Source organism: Pseudophryne corroboree, chromosome 11 (genome assembly GCF_028390025.1).
Source record: "Pseudophryne corroboree isolate aPseCor3 chromosome 11, aPseCor3.hap2, whole genome shotgun sequence".
Lineage (NCBI taxonomy): Eukaryota > Metazoa > Chordata > Amphibia > Anura > Myobatrachidae > Pseudophryne > Pseudophryne corroboree.
In genome coordinates, this window is record NC_086454.1 from 101,349,625 (window position 1) to 101,373,359 (window position 23,735).

Genomic DNA, 23,735 nt, shown 5'->3' on the forward strand with positions numbered 1-23,735 from the left:
CTCAGTTAGAATCTGTGCCCAGCCAGAGCTGGATGCACCTAGTGGGCTCTCCTGAGCTTGCTAGAAAAGAAAGTATTTGTTAGGTTTTTTATTTTCAGTGAGATCTGCTGGCAACAGACTCACTGCTACGTGGGACTGAGGGGAGAGAAGCAAACCTACCTGCGTGCAGCTAGCTTGTGCTTCTTAGGCTACTGGACACCATTAGCTCCAGAGGGTTCGAACACAGGGCCTGACCTCGATCGTCCGTTCCCGGAGCCGCGCCGCCGTCCCCCTTGCAGAGCCAGAAGATAGAAGAGAAGGAGATGAAATTGGCGGCAGAAGACTCCGGTCTTCATTAAGGTAGCGCACAGCACTGCAGCTGTGCGCCATTGCTCCCACTGCACACCACACACTCCGGTCACTGTAGGGTGCAGGGCGCTGGGGGGCGCCCGGGGCAGCAATAAAATACCTTTTGGCATAAAAATACACATAATACAGTCTGTGACTCTATATGCGTAAAACCCCCGCCATTTTTCAGTCAGAAACTGCAGGGAGAAGCCCGCCGCTGAGGGGGCGGGGCCTTCTTCCTCAGCACACCAGTGCCATTTTTCCTTCACAGTTCCGCTGGAAGCAGCTCCCCAGGCTCTCCTCTGGAGTATTCCTGATACAAGAAGGGTAAAAAAGAGAGGGGGGCACATAAATTTAGGCGCAAATAATATATATTAAGCAGCTATTGGGAAAAATCACTCATTATAGTGAAAATCCCTGTGTTATATAGCGCTGTGGTGTGTGCTGGCATACTCTCTCTCTGTCTCCCCAAAGGACTTTGTGGGGTCCTGTCCTCAGTCAGAGCATTCCCTGTGTGTGTGTGGTGTGTCGGTACGGCTGTGTCGACATGTTTGATGAGGAGGGTTACGTGGAGGCGGAGCAAGGGCAGATAAGTGTGGTGTCGCCCCCGACGGGGCCGACACCGGATTGGATGGATATGTGGAAGGTCTTAACAGACAGTGTCAACTCCTTACATAAAAGGTTCGATGACGCAGCAGCCTTGGGACAGCCGGGATCTCAACCCGCGCCTGCCCAGGCGTCTCAGAGGCCATCAGGGGCTCATAAACGCCCACTAGGTCAGATGGTAGACACAGATGTCGACACGGAGTCTGACTCCAGTGTAGATGAGGATGAGACAAATGCACAGTCTACTAAAGCCATCCGATGCATGATTACTGCAATGAAAAATGTATTGCACATTTCTGATATTAACCCGGTTACTACCAAGAAGGGTATTATGTTTGGGGAGAAAAAGCAGCCAGTGACTTTTCCCCCATCTGATGAATTAAATGAATTGTGTGAGGAACCGTGGAGTTCCCCCGATAAGAAACTAGTGATTTCTAAGAGGTTACTGATGGCGTACCCTTTCCCGCCAACGGATCGGTTACGTTGGGAAACATCCCCTAGGGTGGACAAAGCGCTCACACGCTTATCAAAAAAGGTGGCACTGCCGTCTCAGGATACGGCCGCCTTAAAGGAGCCTGCAGATAGAAAGCAGGAAGCTATCCTGAAGTCTGTGTATACACACTCAGGTACTATACTGAGACCTGCTATTGCTTCAGCATGGATGTGACGTGCTGCAGCCGCATGGTCATGAGACAACATTGATTCCCTCGACAGGGATACTATTTTGCTAACCATAGAACATATAAAAGACGTCGTCTTATATATGCGGGATGCACAGAGGGACATTTGCCTGCTGGCATCTAGAATTAATGCAATGTCCATTTCTGCCAGGAGAGTATTATGGACTCGGCAGTGGACAGGTGATGCTGATTCTAAAAGACACATGGAGGTTTAACCTTATAAGGGTGAGGAATTGTTTGGGGACGGTCTCTCGGACCTCGTATCCACGGCAACAGCCGGGAAGTAAACTTTTTTACCTCAGGTTCCCTCACAGCCTAAGAAAGCACCGTATTATCATGTACAGTCCTTTCGGCCTCAGAAAGGCAAGCGGATCAGAGGCGCATCCTTTCTGCCCAGAGGCAGAGGTAGAGGAAAGAAGCTGCACCAGGCAGCCAGTTCCCAGGAACAAAAATCCTCCCCCGCTTCCTCTAAGTCCACCGCATGACGCTGGGGCTCCACAGGCGGAGCTGGGTGCGGTGGGGGCGCGTCTCCGAAACTTCAGCAACCAGTGGGTTCGCTCACAAGTGGATCTCTGGGCTGTTCAAATTGCATCTCAGGGATACAAGCTGGAGTTCGAGGCGACTCCCCCTCGCCGTTACCTCAAATCAGCCTTGCCAGCTGCTCCCAGGGAAAGGGAGGTAGTACTGGCGGCAATTCACAAGCTGTACCTCCAGCAGGTGATAATCAAGGTTCCCCTCCTTCAACAGGGACGGGGTTACTATTCCACAATGTTTGTGGTACCGAAACCAGACGGTTCGGTGAGACCCATTCTAAATTTAAAATCCTTGAACACTTATATAAGGAAGTTCAAGTTCAAAATGGAATCGCTCAGGGCGGTTATTGCAAGCCTGGAAGAGGGGGATTTTATGGTGTCGCTGGACATCAAGGATGCTTACTTGCATGTCCCCGTTTACCCACCTCACCAGGAGTACCTCAGGTTTGTGGTACAGGATTGTCATTACCAATTCCAGACGTTGCCGTTTGGTCTGTCCACGGCACCGAGAGTATTTACCAAGGTAATGGCCGAAATGATGATACTCCTTCGGAAGAAGGGAGTTATAATTATCCCGTACTTGGACGATCTCCTTATAAAGGCGAGGTCCAGAGAGCAGTTGTTAGTCAGCGTAGCACTTTCTCGGGAAGTGTTGCTACAGCACGGCTGGATCCTGAATATCCCAAAGTCGCAGCTGATTCCTGCGACGCGTCTGCTCTTCCTGGGCATGATTCTGGACACAGAACAGAAGAAGGTGTTTCTCCCGGTGGAGAAGGCCCAGGAATTGTCATCTCTGGTCAGGGACATCCTGAAACCAAAACAGGTGTCGGTGCATCACTGCACGCGAGTCCTGGGAAAGATGGTGGCTTCTTACGAAGCAATTCCCTTCGGCAGGTTCCATGCAAGGATCTTTCAGTGGGATCTGTTAGGCAAATGGTCCGGATCGCATCTTCAGATGCATCGGTTGATCACCCTGTCCCCAAGGGCCAGGGTGTCTCTGCTGTGGTGGCTGCAGAGTGCTCATCTTCTCGAGGGCCGCAGATTCGGCATACAGGACTGGGTCCTGGTGACCACGGACGCAAGCCTCCGAGGATGGGGGGCAGTCACTCAGGGAAGGAACTTCCAGGGACTGTGGTCAAGTCAGGAGACTTCACTACACATAAATATACTGGAACTAAGGGCCATTTACAACGCCCTGAGTCTCGCAGAGCCCCTGCTTCAGAACCAACCAGTGCTGATTCAATCAGACAACATCACGGCGGTCGCCCATGTAAACCGACAGGGCGGCACAAGAAGCAGGATGGCGATGGCAGAAGCCACAAGGATTCTCCGATGGGCGGAAAATCACGTGCTAGCACTGTCAGCAGTGTTCATTCCGGGAGTGGACAACTGGGAAGCAGACTTCCTCAGCAGGCACGACCTACACCCGGGAGAGTGGGGACTTCATCCAGAAGTCTTCACGCAGATTTTAAACCATTGGGAACGGCCACAGGTGGACATGATGGCGTCCCGCCTCAACAAAAAGCTAAAAAAATATTGCGCCAGGTCAAGGGACCCTCAGGCGATAGCTGTGGACGCACTAGTGACACCGTGGGTGTACCAGTCGGTTTATGTGTTCCCTCCTCTTCCTCTCATACCCAAGGTACTGAGGACAGTAAGAAAGAGAGGAGTAAGAACTATACTCATCGTTCCGGATTGGCCAAGAAGAACTTGGTACCCAGAACTACAAGAAATGATCTCAGAGGAACCATGGCCTCTGCCTCTCAGACAGGACCTGTTACAGCAGGGGCCCTGTCTGTTCCAAGACTTACCGCGGCTGCGTTTGACGGCATGGCGCTTGAACGCCGGATCCTAACGGAAAAGGGCATTCCAGATGAAAAGATTCCTACGCTGATAAAGGCTAGGAAAGACGTGACAGCACAACATTATCACCGTATATGGCGAAAATATGTTGCTTGGTGTGAGGCCAGGAAGGCCCCTACAGAGGAATTCCAGCTGGGTCGATTCCTGCACTTCCTACAGTCAGGAGTGACTATGGGCCTAAAATTAGGATCCATAAAGGTCTAGATTTCGGCCCTATCTATTTTCTTTCAAAAAGAACTGGCTTCATTGCCTGAAGTTCAGACGTTTGTTAAGGGAGTGCTGCATATTCAGCCCCCTTTTGTGCCTCCAGTGGCACCTTGGGATCTTAACGTTGTGTTAGGTTTCCTGAAATCCCACTGGTTTGAGCCACTTAAGACCGTGGAGCTAAAATATCTCACGTGGAAAGTGATCATGCTATTGGCCTTAGCTTCGGCTAGGCGTGTGTCAGAATTGGCGGCTTTGTCTTGTAAAAGCCTTTATCCGATCTTCCATATGGACAGGGCAGAATTGAGGACCCGTCCCCAATTTCTCCCTAAGGTGGTATCAGCGTTTCATTTGAACCAACCTATTGTGGTGCCTGCGGCTACTAGGGACTTGGAGGACTCCAAGTTACTAGATGTAGTTAGGGCTTTGAAAATCTATGTTGCCAGGACGGCTGGAGTCGGGAAAACTGACTCGTTGTTTATCCTGCATGCACCCACCAAGCTGGGTGCTCCTGCTTCAAAGCAAACTATTGCGCGCTGGATCTGTAACACGATTCAGCAAGCTCATTCTGCGGCAGGATTGCCGCATCCAAAATCAGTAAAAGCCCATTCCACAAGGAAGGTGGGCTCTTCTTGGGCGGCTGCCCGAGGGGTCTCGGCTTTACAGCTTTGCCGAGCTGCTACTTGGTCGGGGTCAAACACATTTGCTAAGTTCTACAAGTTTAATACCCTGGCTGAGGAGGACCTTGCCTTTGCTCATTCGGTGCTGCAGAGTCATCCGCACTCTCCCGCCCGTTTGGGAGCTTTGGTATAATCCCCATGGTCCTTACGGAGTTCCCAGCATCCACTAGGACGTCAGAGAAAATAAGAATTTACTCACCGGTAATTCTATTTCTCGTAGTCCGTAGTGGATGCTGGGCGCCCGTCCCAAGTGCGGACTCTCTGCAATACATGTATATAGTTATTGCTTAACTAAAGGGTTATTGTTATGAGCCATCTGTTACTGAGGCTCAGTTGTTGTTCATGCTGTTAACTGGGTATGGTTATCACGAGTTGTACGGTGTGATTGGTGTGGCTGGTATGAGTCTTACCCTGGATTCCAAATCCTTTCCTTGTTGTGTCAGCTCTTCCGGGCACAGTTTCCTTAACTGAGGTCTGGAGGAGGGGCATAGAGGGAGGAGCCAGTGCACACCAGATAGTACCTAATCTTTCTTTTAGAGTGCCCAGTCTCCTGCGGAGCCCGTCTATTCCCCATGGTCCTTACGGAGTTCCTAGCATCCACTACGGACTACGAGAAATAGAATTACCGGTGAGTAAATTCTTATTTTATTTAAATTTAATATTTATTTCTAATGTCTCAATAAGAAACTTTTGGCCCTGGGGTGCCATGAAAATAATTCTGATACTCTGGGGCGCTGTGATTCAAAAAAGTTTGGGAACCACTGGTATACACTCATCCTGGTTGAAGATCGGAATTGGCTGGATAATGGCCATCATACATCACACTAATTTACATTTTATTTTAGATACTTCTGTTATATTGTTGAGTGTATTCACAATCATGCACCTCTGTAGCAACTCCTAGCTATGCCAGATGTTATCAGGACAATGACAGTCTGGAAATAGCAAGCTCGGGAATTCAGGAATTCTCCGGCTGCCGTTCAGCACTGCTTCTGTCTGACTCTGATCACCTGTGGCACCGTCCTGCTGGACACCACTTGCCCGCCTTGGCATGCTGACTGTTGGTCCCTGGACTAGCCATAAGCCAACCAACTACTAACCCTACTTCTTCCAACTCTTGTGAGTGACGAGTCAGTGTGGACACGGAGACTGGACACAGAACTTTTGGGCTGGAGCAGCAGACATCCCACTTTCGTGCTGAGAGACGCAGAATCTAAAAAACAAAATGACAGCCTCAGGAAGGATTCGGGAGTCAGGATTGTCACTGGAGAGATTTCATTTTGCCATCCATTCCTTACAGAGTCCGGGTTCGAGGTCCTGACAACAGTACAACATCAACAAGTAAGTCCCTGAGGGAGGGATGCACCAACATGAAATTGTTAGGATATGGTGCGCTCTGTACCTGTGTACCAGTCTATGGGTGCTGCATCCCCTAGTGTCAGACCTCTAGTGCCAGGAGTCACTTGGAGGTGGAGTTATATGATGTTATTTCCTGTTCCTCCATCTCAGGGAGAGTGAGGAGAGTGTGACACACAGAGACTGAGGGACAGAGTCTTGGTGTACAAGTATGCAGAGCTGAGACTGGGAGCAGATCTCAGCTACAGAGACTCACAGTGCTCCAGTGCATGTATCATCTTCTCTACAGTGGGAGTCAGACTGCACGGCTGTGCAGTCCTCCATGCTTCACCACCACAGACATCTCCTGATAAGTACCACTACCTAATGCTGTTACCTTGTGTGATATATGGGCTCCTGATTACCGCTATCAGTGTTACATCTGAGTCACCTGTGTGCACTAAATAAACCTACGTTACTGTTTAAGTCTTCAAGTGTGTGGACTGACGTCACTGCACCAGATAGCCCAGTACACTGCCAACAGAAATATGCGGCCAAAGCTCAGAAAATGCTGTTTTCTGAGGTTTGGCCTCTTACTGTATATGCACTAAGCTCCAGAATGCAATGCATTCCGGAACTTGAACCCGATGGATAACACCATCTTTAGGTGACATTACCCAATAGAAGCCTATGGGTTTAAATTTGCATTCTGCTTTGACAGGGATCCAATTGGATTCCTCCAAGCAACCTCCATGACATATGCTTCATACGATGCATGCGCAGACAGACTTCCGGGTCCTAAACTCGGAAATTCCGACCTCACAAAGAACAACCGGGAGAGCTGTCCTTTGCTAAAATCTTCAAGCATATGGTGTTAAGAAATTCTGATATATATGTGGTGAGTGTCGGGATCGCGATGCTTGATGCATCCCACACTGAATGAGTGCCACTGCACATGCTGTATTAGATGGTGTGAAATCCTGCAGCAGTGACGGCAGTGCAGGTCATCGAGAGAGATGATGCTATCATGGCTAGGGTTGTTTGTGAATCCGGAATAGATTGAGCGTTTTGGCTTGGGACGTTAGCATGGTATTGGGCTGGCTTAATGTAGAATCTACTCATTCATAGACGTGGCAGTTTGGCAAAGTTGCAACACTTGACTGGATACTGTATCAGGTGAATTGAGTTGGTGATGTGGTACCAGATATATGGGAAACTGGAACACTGGGGTGATGAGTTACCAGTGCATTAGAATAGCTGGGAAGTTCATAACACTGAGGGTTCACAATCGCTGGGACGAGATTAACCAGTGAATCTCGAAACGCCGCAACAGATTTGCAGGAGCAGCTTTACAGGAATGCTGGGATGGGCTGTACCAGCGAATTGGGTAATGCTGCAATTGATTGACGGTGCAGCTTTACAGGAACACTGGGATAAACTGTACCTTCCGAATTAGGTAATGCTGCAATGGATTGCAGGAGCAGCTCTTCAGGAACGCTGGGATAGGCTGTACCAGCGAATTGGAAATGCTGCAATGGAGTTGCAGGACAGTTCTTCAGGAATGCTGGGATAGGCTGTACCAGGGAATTGGAAATGCTGCATTGATGAACTGAGCAGTCCTTCAGAATCACTGGGATTAGCTGTACGGGTGAATCTGGATATGCTGTGATGATGAATTGAGCAGCCCTTCAGGATCAGTTGGATTAGCTGTACGGGTGAATCTAGATATGCTGCGATGATGAACCGAGCAGCCCTTCAAAGCACTGGCATTGGCTGTATCAGTGAATCTGGATGAATCTGATGAACTGAGCAGCCCGTCAGCATCACTGGGATTGGCTGTACCGGTGAATCTGGATATGCTGCAATTATGAACTGAGTATCCCTTCAGGATCACAGGGATTGACTATACCAGTTAATCTGGATTTGCTGCAATGATGAACTGAGCAGCTCTTCAGACAGCGCAGGATGCCAGATGGACAAGTAGATGACGGACTGTGCCTCGGAGTGCGGTGCAGGTAAGAGAGAGCGCAGCTGGGGAGCACTGAATACCTCCATTTTGTGACAGATGCGGAGCTGGTCTCTCCAACTCCACCTCTAGTCTAACCTGTAGCCCACCTTCTCTAAGTATTCAAAGCCATGAGCATGACTGGAGGGTGGCAGATGACCTGGAAAAACCATCAGCTAGAGGCAGAAGTGAGAAGATTAGAAGAAGCAGCCAGTATAGATCATTGAAAGGTAGGAAAACTGAAATCAGGCAAATAAAGGGGTATGAAGTGGTTCTGGACTAGCATTTAAGAGAAAGATGGGGCTCTGAGGCATATAAACAGGTATAATGGGGTGCCAAGGTTTAGTAATGGCCTTGTAGGGGCTTTGAGGCATATAAAGGGACATAAGGGGCTCTTTATTAGGGTGTTTAGCTAATTGCCTGAAATATAACAAATAAAATGGTTGTAACCCTACTATGATTTTGGCCACACCCCTGGCACATACTTACCTAAGTTTTTTGTCTCCTCTCTGGCAGAAGTCTGGTAAAAAGATGCTGCAGGCTACTTTGGGGGATGGGGCCAGACTGTCATGTCAATAGTGTAAATACCAAATTGTTTTCTAACAAATATTTAAAATGCCAGCTCTAATATATACTGCGGACGCCAGGCGCATTTTATTACCATATACGATAAAAGTGCGCCGTACGTCGCAAAACACTACATCCCTTAAGAGAAAACAATACACGCACACATTGTCTGAGTTCCAAAGCCCATCGATGTATATATTTGTTATTAAAAGGATATGTATTCAATATATCACAATGTACAGAGTATATATATATAGTTACATGGTTACAATTTATACAGTAAGCAGTTAATACAAACTAAATCAAATACATACATGGCCAGCAATACAATTACCATATTTTGCTCAATGCTTTCTACGCTCCAGTTCCTCCATCTTTAGCTGTGTCTCAACTCCAGCTAACAGAAGCAAAATATTACCAACACTCCATCTCGCTCAGGACCCAGGAAAAAAAGAACAGAGCTCTCTTGTGTCTGCAATCAGCTATATACTGTGTAGTTTTGGGGAGTGCACAGACTAGTCTAGTGGAGGGAACTTTCTCATTCATGATGAGTCACTGGTCAATTAATATGCAAACAAGGTTCAGCCTTGATGGACAAATTACAGGAGATAGCCACTGGTCAGGCATGTTCTCTTCCAGGAAATCCATTGTTCTAATAAGAGTGACTTTAGCTTTCATACATTTAATCATATCCACTTGTTGCAATGAGCTACAACTTAATAACAGGCATCAAATTGATATACACATTAATCTGGTTGCTTTAATACCAAATACGACATGTTCATCTTGCTTCGTTCCAATAATACACATACATGACGTTACTCCATGAAATATATTTAAAACATTATGATGTCTGGCGCTTGATATGTTATAATTATGTGCTGTATGAAATATGTGTTGAATCTATCTCTGTGGCATGTCTGTAAATGCATATGTTACCATATATTGTGGTGCTCGCTGCGCGTATTTGCAAGATTAGCAACTCATATGTGTGGAGTCTGTATGTTCTCTCTATGTAATATTTTTGACTTCGACAATAGACTCCACCCCCAACACAGGAAAATGCCCACGATTTATTGCGTCTGCTGGTAGAGGATGGGTCTAAATGATTTGCATCATCTAGCCCCCTGCAATCTCCCTTTTTGTACCTTAGCTCCTTTACATAGCTGTTACTGCAGGGCTGCACTGCCCATCTGGCACTTCTGGCAAATATCAGAAGGGCCGATGGACTGGTGGTCCGGTCCAGTCACACAGAGAGTCAGGAAGGCTGCGCACAGCGCAGCTCCTAGCTCTCTGATTGTTCCCTACTGCCGCCCGAAGTCCCTGTTGCTTACAAATTTGAGTGTGTGCCGCGAGTGGTGCTGGTGTGGACACTTCCTCTTGAAGGACTAGCTAACACAGATATTGATGTTGTGCAGCAGAAGTACTCCTAGTGGCCGTAGGCACAAGAGGCAGCTGTGATAACAAAATTGAGTAACTGGGAATAGCGGCAATGCATTGTTAAATTCTCTTACAGATCCTGTTAATCCCTTTAATGCCCCAGTTATTTGAAATAAATATGTATCCATTCTCTTCAGAGCATTTCTAGTGTATTTTTGAACATTACTTCAAATGCCAGCGGAGGTGCATACTGTGTGTGTGTGTGTGTGTGTGTGTGTGTGTGTGTGTGTGTGTGTGTGTGTGTGTGTGTCTGGCAGAAGTTACATTATGCTGAGTAATCTGATGGTAGATGCTAGATCCAATTGGCCTAAGGGACCTATGACATCAGGGGGATGAGCCACATCACCAGGGGGAGGAGCTAGGCCAGCGGGATAGGTCTTCTACTATCCACGCCACAACTACTACCTTTAGTGACCCGGTGGTGAGCGAAGTGGAGCGGAGCGAGCCACTGAGCCCGAAGCGTGGCGAGCATACTTTTTGGGTACCCTGTTCAGCCATAGCTCCTCTCCCTCGTGACGTGGCTCCACCACTGGTGACGTCAAAGGTCCCTTACTCCACTCGGATTTAGAACCAACCGTAATCTGATGGTTACGCAGATGACCGATGTCATGCACAAAGTGATGTGATGGTGCGTCCTTTTGCATCCTGAATGCATTGCAGTAACGATGCAGTATATTTCTCTGACGTCCTAAGTGGATGCTGGGGACTCCGTAAGGACCATGGGGAATAGCGGCTCCGCAGGAGACAGGGCTCAAAAGTAAAAGCTTTAGGATCAGGTGGTGTGCACTGGCTCCTCCCCCTATGACCCTCCTCCAAGCCTCAGTTAGGTTTTTGTGCCCGGCCGAGAAGGGTGCAATCTAGGTGGCTCTCCTAAAGAGCTGCTTAGAGTAAAAGTTTTGTTAGGTTTTTTATTTTCAGTGAGTCCTGCTGGCAACAGGCTCACTGCAATGAGGGACTTAGGGGAGAAGAAGTGAACTCACCTGCGTGCAGGATGGATTGGCTTCTTAGGCTACTGGACACTAGCTCCAGAGGGACGATCACAGGTACAGCCTGGATGGGTCACCGGAGCCGCGCCGCCGACCCCCTTGCAGATGCTGAAGAGAGAAGATGTCCAGAAATCGGCGGCTGAAGACTTCCCAGTCTTCTTAAGGTAGCGCACAGCACGGCAGCTGTGCGCCATTGCTCTCAGCACACTTCACACCAACGGTCACTGAGGGTGCAGGGCGCTGGGGGGGGCGCCCTGGGCAGCAATGAAAGTACCTATGCTGGCTAAAAATACATCACATATAGCCTCTGGGGCTATATGGATGTATTTAACCCCTGCCAGGTTGTCAGAAAAACGGGAGAAGAAGCCCGCCGGAAAGGGGGCGGGGCCTATTCTCCTCAGCACACAGCGCCATTTTCCTACACAGCTCCGCTGCTAGGAAGGCTCCCAGGCTCTCCCCTGCACTGCACTACAGAAACAGGGTTAAAACAGAGAGGGGGGGCACTTATTTGGCGATATTATTATATATTAAGATGCTATAAGGGAAAACACTTATATAAGGTTGTCCCTGTATAATTATAGCGTTTTGGTGTGTGCTGGCAAACTCTCCCTCTGTCTCCCCAAAGGGCTAGTGGGGTCCTGTCCTCTATCAGAGCATTCCCTGTGTGTGTGCTGTGTGTCGGTACGTGTGTGTCGACATGTATGAGGACGATGTTGGTGAGGAGGCGGAGCAATTGCCTGTAATGGTGATGTCACTCTCTAGGGAGTCGACACCGGAATGGATGGCTTATTTAGGGAATTACGTGATAATGTCAACACGCTGCAAGGTCGGTTGACGACATGAGACGGCCGGCAAACCAATTAGTACCTGTCCAGGCGTCTCAAACACCGTCAGGGGCTTTAAAACGCCCATTTACCTCAGTCGGTCGACACAGACACAGACACGGACACTGACTCCAGTGTCGACGGTGAAGAAACAAACGTATTTTCCGTTAGGGCCACACGTTACATGTTAAGGGCAATGAAGGAGGTGTTACATATTTCTGATACTACAAGTACCACAAAAAAGGGTATTATCTTTATGTGGGGTGTGAAAAAACTACCTGTAGTTTTTCCTGAATCAGATAAATTAAATGAAGTGTGTGATGATGCGTGGGTTTCCCCCGATAGAAAATTATTGGCGTTATACCCTTTCCCGCCAGAAGTTAGGGCGCGTTGGGAAACACCCCTTAGGGTGGATAAGGCGCTCACACGCTTATCAAAACAAGTGGCGTTACCGTCTCCAGATACGGCCGCCCTCAAGGAGCCAGCTGATAGGAGGCTGGAAAATATCCTAAAAAGTATATACACACATACTGGTGTTATACTGCGACCAGCGATCGCTTCAGCCTGGATGTGCAGCGCTGGGGTGGCTTGGTCGGATTCCCTGACTGAAAATATTGATACCCTTGACAGGGACAGTATTTTATTGACTATAGAGCATTTAAAGGATGCATTTCTATATATGCGTGATGCACAGAGGGATATTTGCACTCTGGCATCAAGAGTAAGTGCGATGTCCATATCTGCCAGAAGATGTTTATGGACACGACAGTGGTCAGGTGATGCAGATTCCAAACGGCACATGGAAGTATTGCCGTATAAAGGGGAGGAGTTATTTGGGGTTGGTCCATCGGACCTGGTGGCCACGGCAACAGCTGGAAAATCCACCTTTTTTACCCCAAGTCACATTTCAGCAGAAAAAGACACCGTCTTTTCAGCCTCAGTCCTTTCGTCCCCATAAGGGCAAGCGGGCAAAAGGCCAGTCATATCTGCCCAGGGGTAGAGGAAAGGGAAGAAGACTGCAGCAGGCAGCCCCTTCCCAGGAACAGAAGCCCTCCACCGCTTCTGTCAAGTCCTCAGCAGGACGCTGGGGCCGTACAAGCGGACTCAGGTGCGGTGGGGGGTCGTCTCAAGAGTTTCAGCGCGCAGTGGGCTCACTAGCAAGTGGACCCCTGGATCCTACAAGTAGTATCCCAGGGGTACAGATTGGAAATTCGAGACGTCTCCCCCTCGCAGGTTCCTGAAGTCTGCTTTACCAACGTCTCCCTCCGACAGGGAGACAGTATTGGAAACAATTCACAAGCTGTATTCCCAGCAGGTGATAATCAAAGTACCCCTCCTACAACAAGGAAAGGGGTATTATTCCACACTATTTGTGGTACTGAAGCCAGACGGCTCGGTGAGACCTATTCTAAATCTGAAATCTTTGAACACTTACATACAAAGGTTCAAATCAAGATGGAGTCACTCAGAGCAGTGATAGCGAACCAGGAAGAAGGGGACTATATGGTGTCCCTGGACATCAAGGATGCTTACCTCCATGTCCCAATTTGCCCTTCTCACCAAGGGTACCTCAGGTTCGTGGTACAGAACTGTCACTATCAGTTTCAGACGCTGCCGTTTGGATTGTCCACGGCACCCCGGGTCTTTACCAAGGTAATGGCCGAAATGATGATTCTTCTTCAAAGAAAAGGTGTCTTAATTATCCCTTACTTGGACGATCTCCTGATAAGGGCAAGGTCCAGAGAACAGTTGGAGGTCGGAGTAGCACTATCTCAAGTAGTTCTACGACAGCACGGGTGGATTCTAAATATTCCAAAATCGCAGCTGATTCCGACGACACGTCTGCTGTTCCTAGGGATGATTCTGGACACAGTCCAGAAAAAGGTGTTTCTCCCGGAGGAGAAAGCCAGGGAGTTATCCGAGCTAGTCAGAAACCTCCTAAAACCAGGCCAAGTGTCAGTGCATCAATGCACAAGAGTCCTGGGAAAAATGGTGGCTTCTTACGAAGCGATTCCATTCGGGAGATTTCACGCAAGAATTTTTCAGTGGGATCTGCTGGACGAATGGTCCGGATCGCATCTTCAGATGCATCAGCGGATAATCCTGTCTCCAAGGACAAGGGTGTCTCTTCTGTGGTGGCTGCAGAGTGCTCATCTACTAGAGGGCAGCACATTCGGCATTCAGGACTGGGTTCTGGTGACCACGGATGCCAGCCTGAGAGGCTGGGGAGCAGTCACACAGGGAAGAAATTTCCAAGGAGTGTGGTCAAGTCTGGAGACTTCTCTCCACAAAAATATACTGGAGCTAAGGGCAATTTACAATGCTCTGAGCCTAGGAAGACCTCTGCTTCAAAGTCAACCGGTGCTGATCCAGTCGGACAACATCACGGCAGTCGCCCACGTAAACAGACAGGGCGGCACAAGAAGCAGGAGGGCAATGGCAGCAAGGATTCTTCGCTGGGCGAAAAATCATGTGATAACACTGTCAGCGGTGTTCATTCCGGGAGTGGACAACTGGGAAGCAGACTTCCTCAGCAGGAACGACCTCCACCCGGGAGAGTGGGGACTTCATCTGGAAGTCTTCCACATGATTGTGAACCGTTGGGAAAGACCAAAGGTGGACATGATGGCGTCCCGTCTGAACAAAAAACTGGACAGGTATTGCGCCAGGTCAAGAGACCCTCAGGCAATAGCTGGGACGCTCTGGTAACACCGTGGGTGTACCAGTCGGTGTATGTGTTCCCTCATCTGCCTCTCATACCCAAGGTACTGAGAATTATAAGACGGAGAGAAGTAAGAACTATATTCGTGGCTCCGGATTGGCCAAGAAGGACTTGGTACCCGGAACTTCAAGAGATACTAAGAAGGGACTTGCTTCAGCAAGGATCATGTCTGTTCCAAGACTTACCGCGGCTGCGTTTGACGGCATGGCGGTTGAACGCCGGATCCTAAGGGAAAAAGGCATTCCGGAAGAGGTCATCCCTACCCTGGTCAGAGCCAGGAAGGAGGTGACCGCACAACATTATCACCGCATTTGGCGAAAATATGTTGCATGGTGTGAGGCCAGGAAGGCCCCCACGGAGGAATTTCTACTCGGTCGGTTCCTGCATTTCCTACAAACAGGAGTGTCTATGGGCCTCAAATTGGGGTCCATTAAGGTTCAAATTTCGGCCCTGTCGATTTTCTTCCAGAAAGAATTGGCTTCAGTTCCTGAAGTCCAGAAGTTTGTCAAGGGAGTACTGCATATACAACCCCCTTTTGTGCCTCCAGTGTCACTGTGGGATCTCAACGTAGTTCTGGGATTCCTCAAATCACTTTAAACCGCTCAAATCTGTGGATTTGAAATATCTCACATGGAAAGTGACCATGCTGTTGGCCCTGGCCTCGGCCAGGCGAGTGTCAGAATTGGCGGCTTTGTCTCACAAAAGCCCATATCTGATTGTCCATTCGGACAGGGCAGAGCTGCGGACTCGTCCCCAGTTTCTCCCTAAGGTGGTGTCAGCGTTTCACCTGAACCAGCTTATTGTGGTACCTGCGGCTACTAGGGACTTGGAGGACTCCAAGTTGCTAGATGTTGTCAGGGCCCTGAAAATATAGGTTTCCAGGACGGCTGGAGTCAGGAAAACTGACTTGCTGTTATCCTGTATGCACCCAACAAACTGGGTGCTCTTGCTTCTAAGCAGACGATTGCTAGTTGGATGTGTAGTACAATTCAGCTTGCACATTCTGTGGCAGGCCTGCCACAGCCAAAATATGTAAATGCCCATTCCACAAGGAAGGTGGGCTCATCTTGGGCGGCTGCCCGAGGGGTCTCGGCTTTACAACTTTGCCGAGCTGCTACTTGGTCAGGGGCAAACACGTTTGAAAAATTCAACAAATTTGATACCCTGGCTGAGGAGGACCTGGAGTTCTCTCATTCGGTGCTGCAGAGTCATCCGCACTCTCCCGCCCGTTTGGGAGCTTTGGTATAATCCCCATGGTCCTTACGGAGTCCCCAGCATCCACTTAGGACGTCAGAGAAAATAAGAATTTACTTACCGATAATTCTATTTCTCGTAGTCCGTAGTGGATGCTGGGCGCCCATCCCAAGTGCGGATTGTCTGCAATACTTGTCCATAGTTATTGTTACAAAAATCAGGTTATTATTGTTGTGAGCCATCTTTTCAGAGGCTCCGCTGTTATCATGCTGTTAACTGGGTTCAGATCACAGGTTGTACAGTGTGATTGGTGTGGCTGGTATGAGTCTTACCCGGGATTCAAAATCCTTCCTTATTGTGTACGCTCGTCCGGGCACAGTATCCTAACTGAGGCTTGGAGGAGGGTCATAGGGGGAGGATCCAGTGCACACCACCTGATCCTAAAGCTTTTACTTTTGTGCCCTGTCTCCTGCGGAGCCGCTATTCCCCATGGTCCTTACGGAGTCCCCAGCATCCACTACGGACTACGAGAAATAGAATTATCGGTAAGTAAATTCTTATTTTTTGGATTGTGGGAGGAAACCGGAGTACCCAGAGGACACCCACGCAAGTACGGGGAGAATATGAAGTGGCTAGTTATCAAGTGGCAGCTCAAAACAACAGCAGTGTTATACCTGTGTGTCATTAGCTACATCTTCAACTGATATTCAAAATTGACTCCTGTCTCTCCTTCTCATCAACAGGTAATTATTGCAGACCATTGCTCCTTTTTTAGTAAAGATCTACTTGGTAATTATTGCAGACCATTGCTCCTTTTTTAGTAAAGATCTACTTGGTAATTATTGCAGACCATTGCTCCTTTTTTAGTAAAGATCTACTTGGTAATTATTGCAGACCATTACTCCTTTTTTAGTAAAGATCTACTTGGTAATTATTGCAGACCATTGCTTCTTTTTTAGTAAAGATCTACTTGGTAATTATTGCAGACCATTGCTCCTTTTTTAGTAAAGATCTACTTGGTAATTATTGCAGACCATTGCTCCTTTTTTAGTAAAGATCTACTTGGTAATTATTGCAGACCATTGCTCCTTTTTTTAGTAAAGATCTACTTGGTAATTATTGCAGACCATTGCACATAACATTGCATGTTTAGAAAATTGTTATAAGTGGATTAATATCTGTAGTGTGCAAAAACTTATAGTGATTGACTGGGGTTTACAAACCTCACAATTGGTAGTTGATTAACACCTTTTGGTGGGAGGGTTGCTGTGTGGGGGAGGGGGTTGTAATCAGAAAGGACATGTGTTTGTAGACTCATTTACTCAGTATAGCATAGGACGCCAGGCCTATTAGGACGCTGCAGTGACTAGTATATGAAGTGGCTAGTTATCAAGTGGCAGCTCAAAACAACAGCAGTGTTATACCTGTGTTAAACCGAAGGAAAACAGAAGGTAAACAAACTTACAAATTAACAGAAGGACTGCATTACAACCAAAAAACACTGGAACTTTATGTGGCCTCTCCTCGCCTCAAACATGAGAACACCAAGACCAGGCTTACCACCTCTCTGGCTGAGAACATCGTCTGCCCCTGGGCCTAACCATCAAGATGAACAGGGAACTGTGAGGGCACAGCACCAGAACCAGGCTCAGCAGGGACATCTCCATTGCTTCTGAGTATGCCCCCCACAATCTCCTACCCACCCGTACTAAGAGCTGATCAAAATGTTATCCCAATCCTACTTCTGCCACTAGTTACCTGCTATTGTGTCTTTTTTTTTTCTTCTCTTCATTGCTCGCTTCCACCCCACCATGTGTTTTTCCTGTAATGTTTACCTCCACTGATTGCACACCTTTCAATTGTGCCTTACATGCAGGGTACATCATCATACTACTACATAAGCATCAGTCTTCCCATATATGAACTTGGCCCTTTTATGGCTCACCTCCCACAGTGTAACCTTCAAAGTGCGCCCAACATGGCTGCCCCATATGGTACACTTGTGGATGGGATGAAAAATACATAGGCCTGATGGTTTTGATGGAACCCTACTCTGAACTGTAGGACTCTGAAATCACCCCCATTTTGTGTCATCTCTTCTAGGGGTGGACTATTCCACCCTGGGTAATCCTACGCTGAGCGCCCAAGATGGCTGCTGCACCTGGTACCTTGTGAGGGTGGAATACACAACCCTTGGAAGTTATTACCCAAAATGCCTACACCAATCCTGCATTATGCTTTCTGTGTGCTTAAGGTTTTCTTTTATGTCTGTGTTGCTTGTCTATTGTTGTATTACTCAAATCCTCTGTATCATGTGCACTGTTTTTGATATCTGTAAAGCGCCTTGAGTCCTGTTGGAGAAAGAGCGCTATATAAATAAAATGATTATTATTATTATTATTATTATTATTATTATTATATACAAACTCCACACAGTTAGGGCCATGATGAGAATTGAACCCATGACCTGAGTGCTGTGAGGCAGTAATGCTAACCATTACATTGTCTGTGCTGCCCTTCACACTGTAGGCACTGCACACAGACAGGTGCAGGCAACTGGCACCTATCTAGTCACTGAAAGCTAGCCGGGAGTATTCAGCCAGCCCAGCACTTGGACATTTTTGGCAGAAATCAGAAATTCCCTCTAGTCTCCAGTGTGTCAGCGTTATCCAGAAGATCCCAGGTTTACCAATTAGGTGCTCTGGACTGCTGTCTACGCAGCCCATACCATCAGGTGTCCGTACAGGCCATTGATTACACACCATTTGGCTGGTTAGTGACAGGTCTCCTTGATCTCCCTGACTGTTTGCATCTAGGACTGGTTCTGAGTGTCATAGTTTCTGGTTCCAGACTGATCAGGGTGTGGGTTCCAGAGCTGTGCAACAGGGTGGTTGGCAATCCTGACTTCCCCATTCCAGGTTTTCAGTTTCTGAGTTCCAGTCCAGGCTTGGATTAGAGTAAGGGTCCAGGTAATTGCAGTTGTCAGCTCTGAGTTCATTGTCTCTGGTATCTATCCTAAGCTCTGAGATCCGACTCCACATCAGGTACTACAGTATATTTTTCAGAGTTCCCTTGGTAGGCCTCCTGAGTCCCAGTAGTGGGTTCCAACTCTGCTTGCCTGGATTCAGGTTTCTGGGTTGAGTTTGCCGCGAACAATGCCATGTTGTCATGTCCTTGGGTTCCACTTCCGTATCCAAACACAACTCCAGTTCAGCTGCCTCCTTCCAATCCTGCTAGTGTTTCCTGACTGCCGTTATCTACTCCATGAGCAAGAGCTACATAAAAACACCTAATTTCGCCTTTGCTTCAGTTAAGCCCAAGGGTCCTGAGATAGATCTACCCAATGCTTGATACTTTGTTTTGGCCACCTGGTAATGTAATCACCGCTGCCTGACTCCTCTCCACCCCCTGAACGTCCTCTGCCACTTCCTGACTTACTTCCCTTTATTCTCTACACTCTCACTACCAGCACACACTCTACTTACTGTCTCCATAGCCATTTCCAAACAAAAATTACAGCCCATGAAAACCCCTACAAAACTCATTACAGTACCAGTCACACCAAACTCACTCACAAATAACACAGGAAGTTTAATTACCAAACTTCTGACTGACATGACCTTTAAGAAATACACCCAACAGATGACTTTGTCATGGGCCTGTGAGCAAGCATTGAACCAGTTCAAGGCATCATTTCCCAGGCCCCTGTGATAGCAGCCCTTGACTTTGAAAGACAGATCATAGTGCAGACTTATCAATTGGGTTGCGGACTTGGAGATGTGCTGAACCATGTGGAGGAAAATGGTCAGGAACACCAAGTGGTCTATCTCTCCCAGAAATGTGTTGATTAATAGACCCATAGACATACAGTGCATCCAGAAAGTAATCACAGTGCTTCACTTTTTCCAAATTTTGTTATGTTACAGCTTTATTCCAAAATTGAATAAATAAATTTTTTCCTTTCAAAATTCTACACACAATACCCCATAATGACAACGTGAAAAAAAGTTTTTTTTGAGATTTTTGCAAATTTATTAAAAATAAAAAACTAAGAAATCACATGTACATAAGTATTCACAGCCTTTGCTCAATACTTTGTTGATGCACCTTTGGCAGCAATTACAGCCTCAAGTCTTTTTGAATATGATGCCACAAGTTTGGCACTCCTATCCTTGGCCAGTTTCGCCCATTACTCTTTGCAGCACCTCTCAAACTCCATCAGGTTGGATGGGAAGCATCGGAGCACAGCCATTTTCAGATCTCTCCACAGATGTTCAATCGGATTCAAGTCTGAGCTCTGGCTGGGCCACTCAAGGACATTCACAGGGTTGTCCTGACGCCACTCCTTTGATATCTTGGCTTTGTGCTTCGAGTCGTTGTCCTGCTGAAAGATGAACCGTCGCCCCAGTCTGAGGTCAAGAGCGCTCTGAAGCAGGTTTTCATCCAGGATGTCTCTGTACATTGCTGCATTCATCTTTCCCTCTATCTTGACTAGTCTCCCAATTCCTGCCACTGAAAAACATCCCCACAGCATGATGCTGCCACCATCATGTTTCACTGTAGGGATGGTATTGGCCTGGTGATGAGCGGTGCCTGGTTTCCTCCAAACATGACTACCGACATTTGTCTCATCAGACCAGAGAATTTTGTTTCTCATGGTCTGAGAGTCCTTCAGGTGCATTTTGGCAAACTCCAGGAGGGCTGCCATGTGCTTTTTACTAAGGAGTGGCTTCCGTCTGGCCACTCTACCATACAGGCCTGATTGGTGGATTGCTGCAGAGATGATTGTCCTTCTAGAAGGTTCTTCTCTTCCCACAGAGGTATGCTGTAGCTCTGACAGAGTGACCATCAGGTTCTTGATCACCTCCCTGACTAGGGCCATTCTCCCCCGATCGCTCAGTTTAGACGGCCGGCCAGCTCTAGGAAGAGGTGGTTCCAATTTTTTTCCATTTACGGCTGATGGAGGTCAGTGTGCTCATTGGGACCTTCAAAGCAGCAGAACTTTTTCTCTACCCTTACCCAGATTTGTGCCTCGAGACACTCCTGTCTCGGAGGTCTACAGATATTTCCTTTGACTTCATGCTTGCTTTGTGCTCAGACATGCACTGTCAAGTGTGGGACCTTATATAGACAGGTGTGTGCCTTTCCAGATCATGGCCAATCAACTGAATTTACCACAGGTGGACTACAATTAAGCTGTAGGAACATCTCCAGGATGATCAGTGGAAACAGGATGCACCTGAGCTCAATTTTGAGCTTTATGGCAAAAGCTGTGAATACTTATGTAAATGTGATTTCTTAGTTTTTTATTTTTAATAAATTTGCAAAAATCTCAAAAAGGGAAGCGCTGTGAATACTTTCTGGATGCACTGTACAACCATTGAGAAAGACAGACTTGTCATAATATATGAAATCCATACAGGAAATGTTGGATGTAACTGACCATAATCCCCTAAAATGTCTGTATAGAAACTCAGGATAAAATTTACAGTTTCTAAGATTGAGCTTGGAACAGAAGTATATACCTTTGTTGTGTCAAAAGGGCTGGGACCATGGTAATGCACGTTGCCTGTCAAGGCTAGTTTGAATGGGCCATCACCATCTGTGCAGTGGTAGGGCAACCAGACTATGGCTGGATTTAAGAAGGGGGAGGAAAATGGTGAGAGAAAAGTGCTGTACACATTGAAAAATTAAGGTGAAGTCCGCTTGACAACCCCACTCACCAGTATACAGTATGTAGTATTACTATGTATAGGCTAAATGTGTTCGGATGCTGTGATATAAAGTTCTTTAAATGTCACCAAGTGGGTTTGGTAGGCACTGCTAGATTACGCAACATGTTTCCTAAAAGAGACCATGACTATGGGACACTGCTCCTGTCAGCTGGTCTAGGATTGCACAAGTGATCAGATCAGATCTTCTATGCCTCTGTGGATTTTGTCACCCTGTACACCTGCGAAAGTGAGAAGACAGCGGATGTGGCAGCAGGAGGGACTCAGCAGCCAGATCATCGCTGTAAGGGACCTGTGTGAATATAGCCCTGTTCGCTAGAGTTGTTTAGTAGAGTAATTGGACCTAATTCAGACCTGTTCGCTCGCTAGGGCTTTTTTGCAGTCCTGCGTTCACATAGTCGCCACCCATAGGGGAGTGTATGTTTGCTTTGCAAGTGTGCGAACGCCTGTGTAGCAGAGCTGCACAAACAGATTTTGTGCAGGCTCTGAGTAGCCCAGCCGCTGCGATCACTTCAGTCTGTCCGGGACCGGAATTGACGTCAGGAACCCTCCCTGCACACGCTTTGTCATGACTGTGTTTTTCCAACCACTCCCAGAAAACGGTCAGTAGACACCCACAAACGGCTTCTTCCTGTCAATCTCCTTGCGAATGCCCGTGCAGATTCTTTGCACAAACCCATTGCTGAGCGGGCTATCCGCTTTGTACCCGTGCGACGTGCCTGTGCATTGCGGCACATACGCATGCGCAGTTTTGACCTGATCGCCAGCTGTACGAAAACGCAGCCTAGCGATCAGGTCTGAATTAGGCCCATTGTCGGGTAAAGCATCAGGCAGATATTCCGTAAACTGACAATACAGTATAGTGAAGTAAAATTGTACCTTCCAGCTGCTTGCCTAAGTGATTCTGAAACCATAGAGGTCAAGGGCTACTCGGTTAGCACAAAAGGCTGCTTATAGGTGGTCCATTTAAGATGATCAACAAAAGAGTTATACATTCGCATTGTATCCTCACAAACTGTCAGAATAACATATAAACAAGGCAAAAAAAGAAAAAAGCACAAGACATCTCTCAAAAACTGCTAATTAACAACAACTGAACAGCAATACCTATGCAACTCTTCTCTCCTACCTCCCTCCATTGTCTGCCCCTATCAAAAATAATAAGGAAGTGTCAATGTTTTAATTGTTGATCCAAGCTCACATGACGTGTGTTTTGAGATCCAAATCAAATACGCACAGTGAAAAGGCATATTACAGATGCAAATGAGTAGAACTCTGAAACACGGTGGTACTCTACATGTGCTTTGCCTGTTACCTTAATCTCAAAGTATCAGCTTAATATAATAAATATAATATTAATAACACATATACAAAACAAATTACACCCATTATAGAAACGCCAATCCTGGACATCCCCTAGACCCACTATAGCTACGCCCATGTATACCAGGGAGTGCTTGGAATAAATTAATATGGGTTTAGGTCCATACTTGGAATAACCCAATGGTGTACAATGGGCCCACCCCCATAATTATTGCGAGGAGTGCCATATTACCAGTGAAGCCTTTGTAAAGGTGACGCATGTGAAGAAGAAAGCAAAGTCTCTGGCACAATGTCAAAGTTTGGGCTATTTCCTGTGCTGGCGCCCTCTTTCTGAAGACATCCAGTAAAGGTTTCTCCACAGGCAAAAAAAGGGGGCACCACATGACTAGAGCAGGTTATGAAAACCTGCTCTAGCTTGTACTGGGCAGAGTAAAAGTCTTGGGAAGGAGAAGCATATTATTAGTTGTTCAATGAGGTTTATTGCTGACACTGCTCAACGGTAAAAAAACTCAATATCCAGTTAGGTTTCTCTGCCAAGAGCAGTTTAGACTCTTATGGCGGGATGTAACAGAGTTCGAGATCGCCGGAGGTGCAGGATGCCGGCCAATCTCGGACATTTTTTTAAGGGACAATCATTTACAAGGCAAAATCATGACTTGTAAGTGATTGCCCCTTTTAAAAAAGTCACAGATCTTACGGCATCCCACACAACTG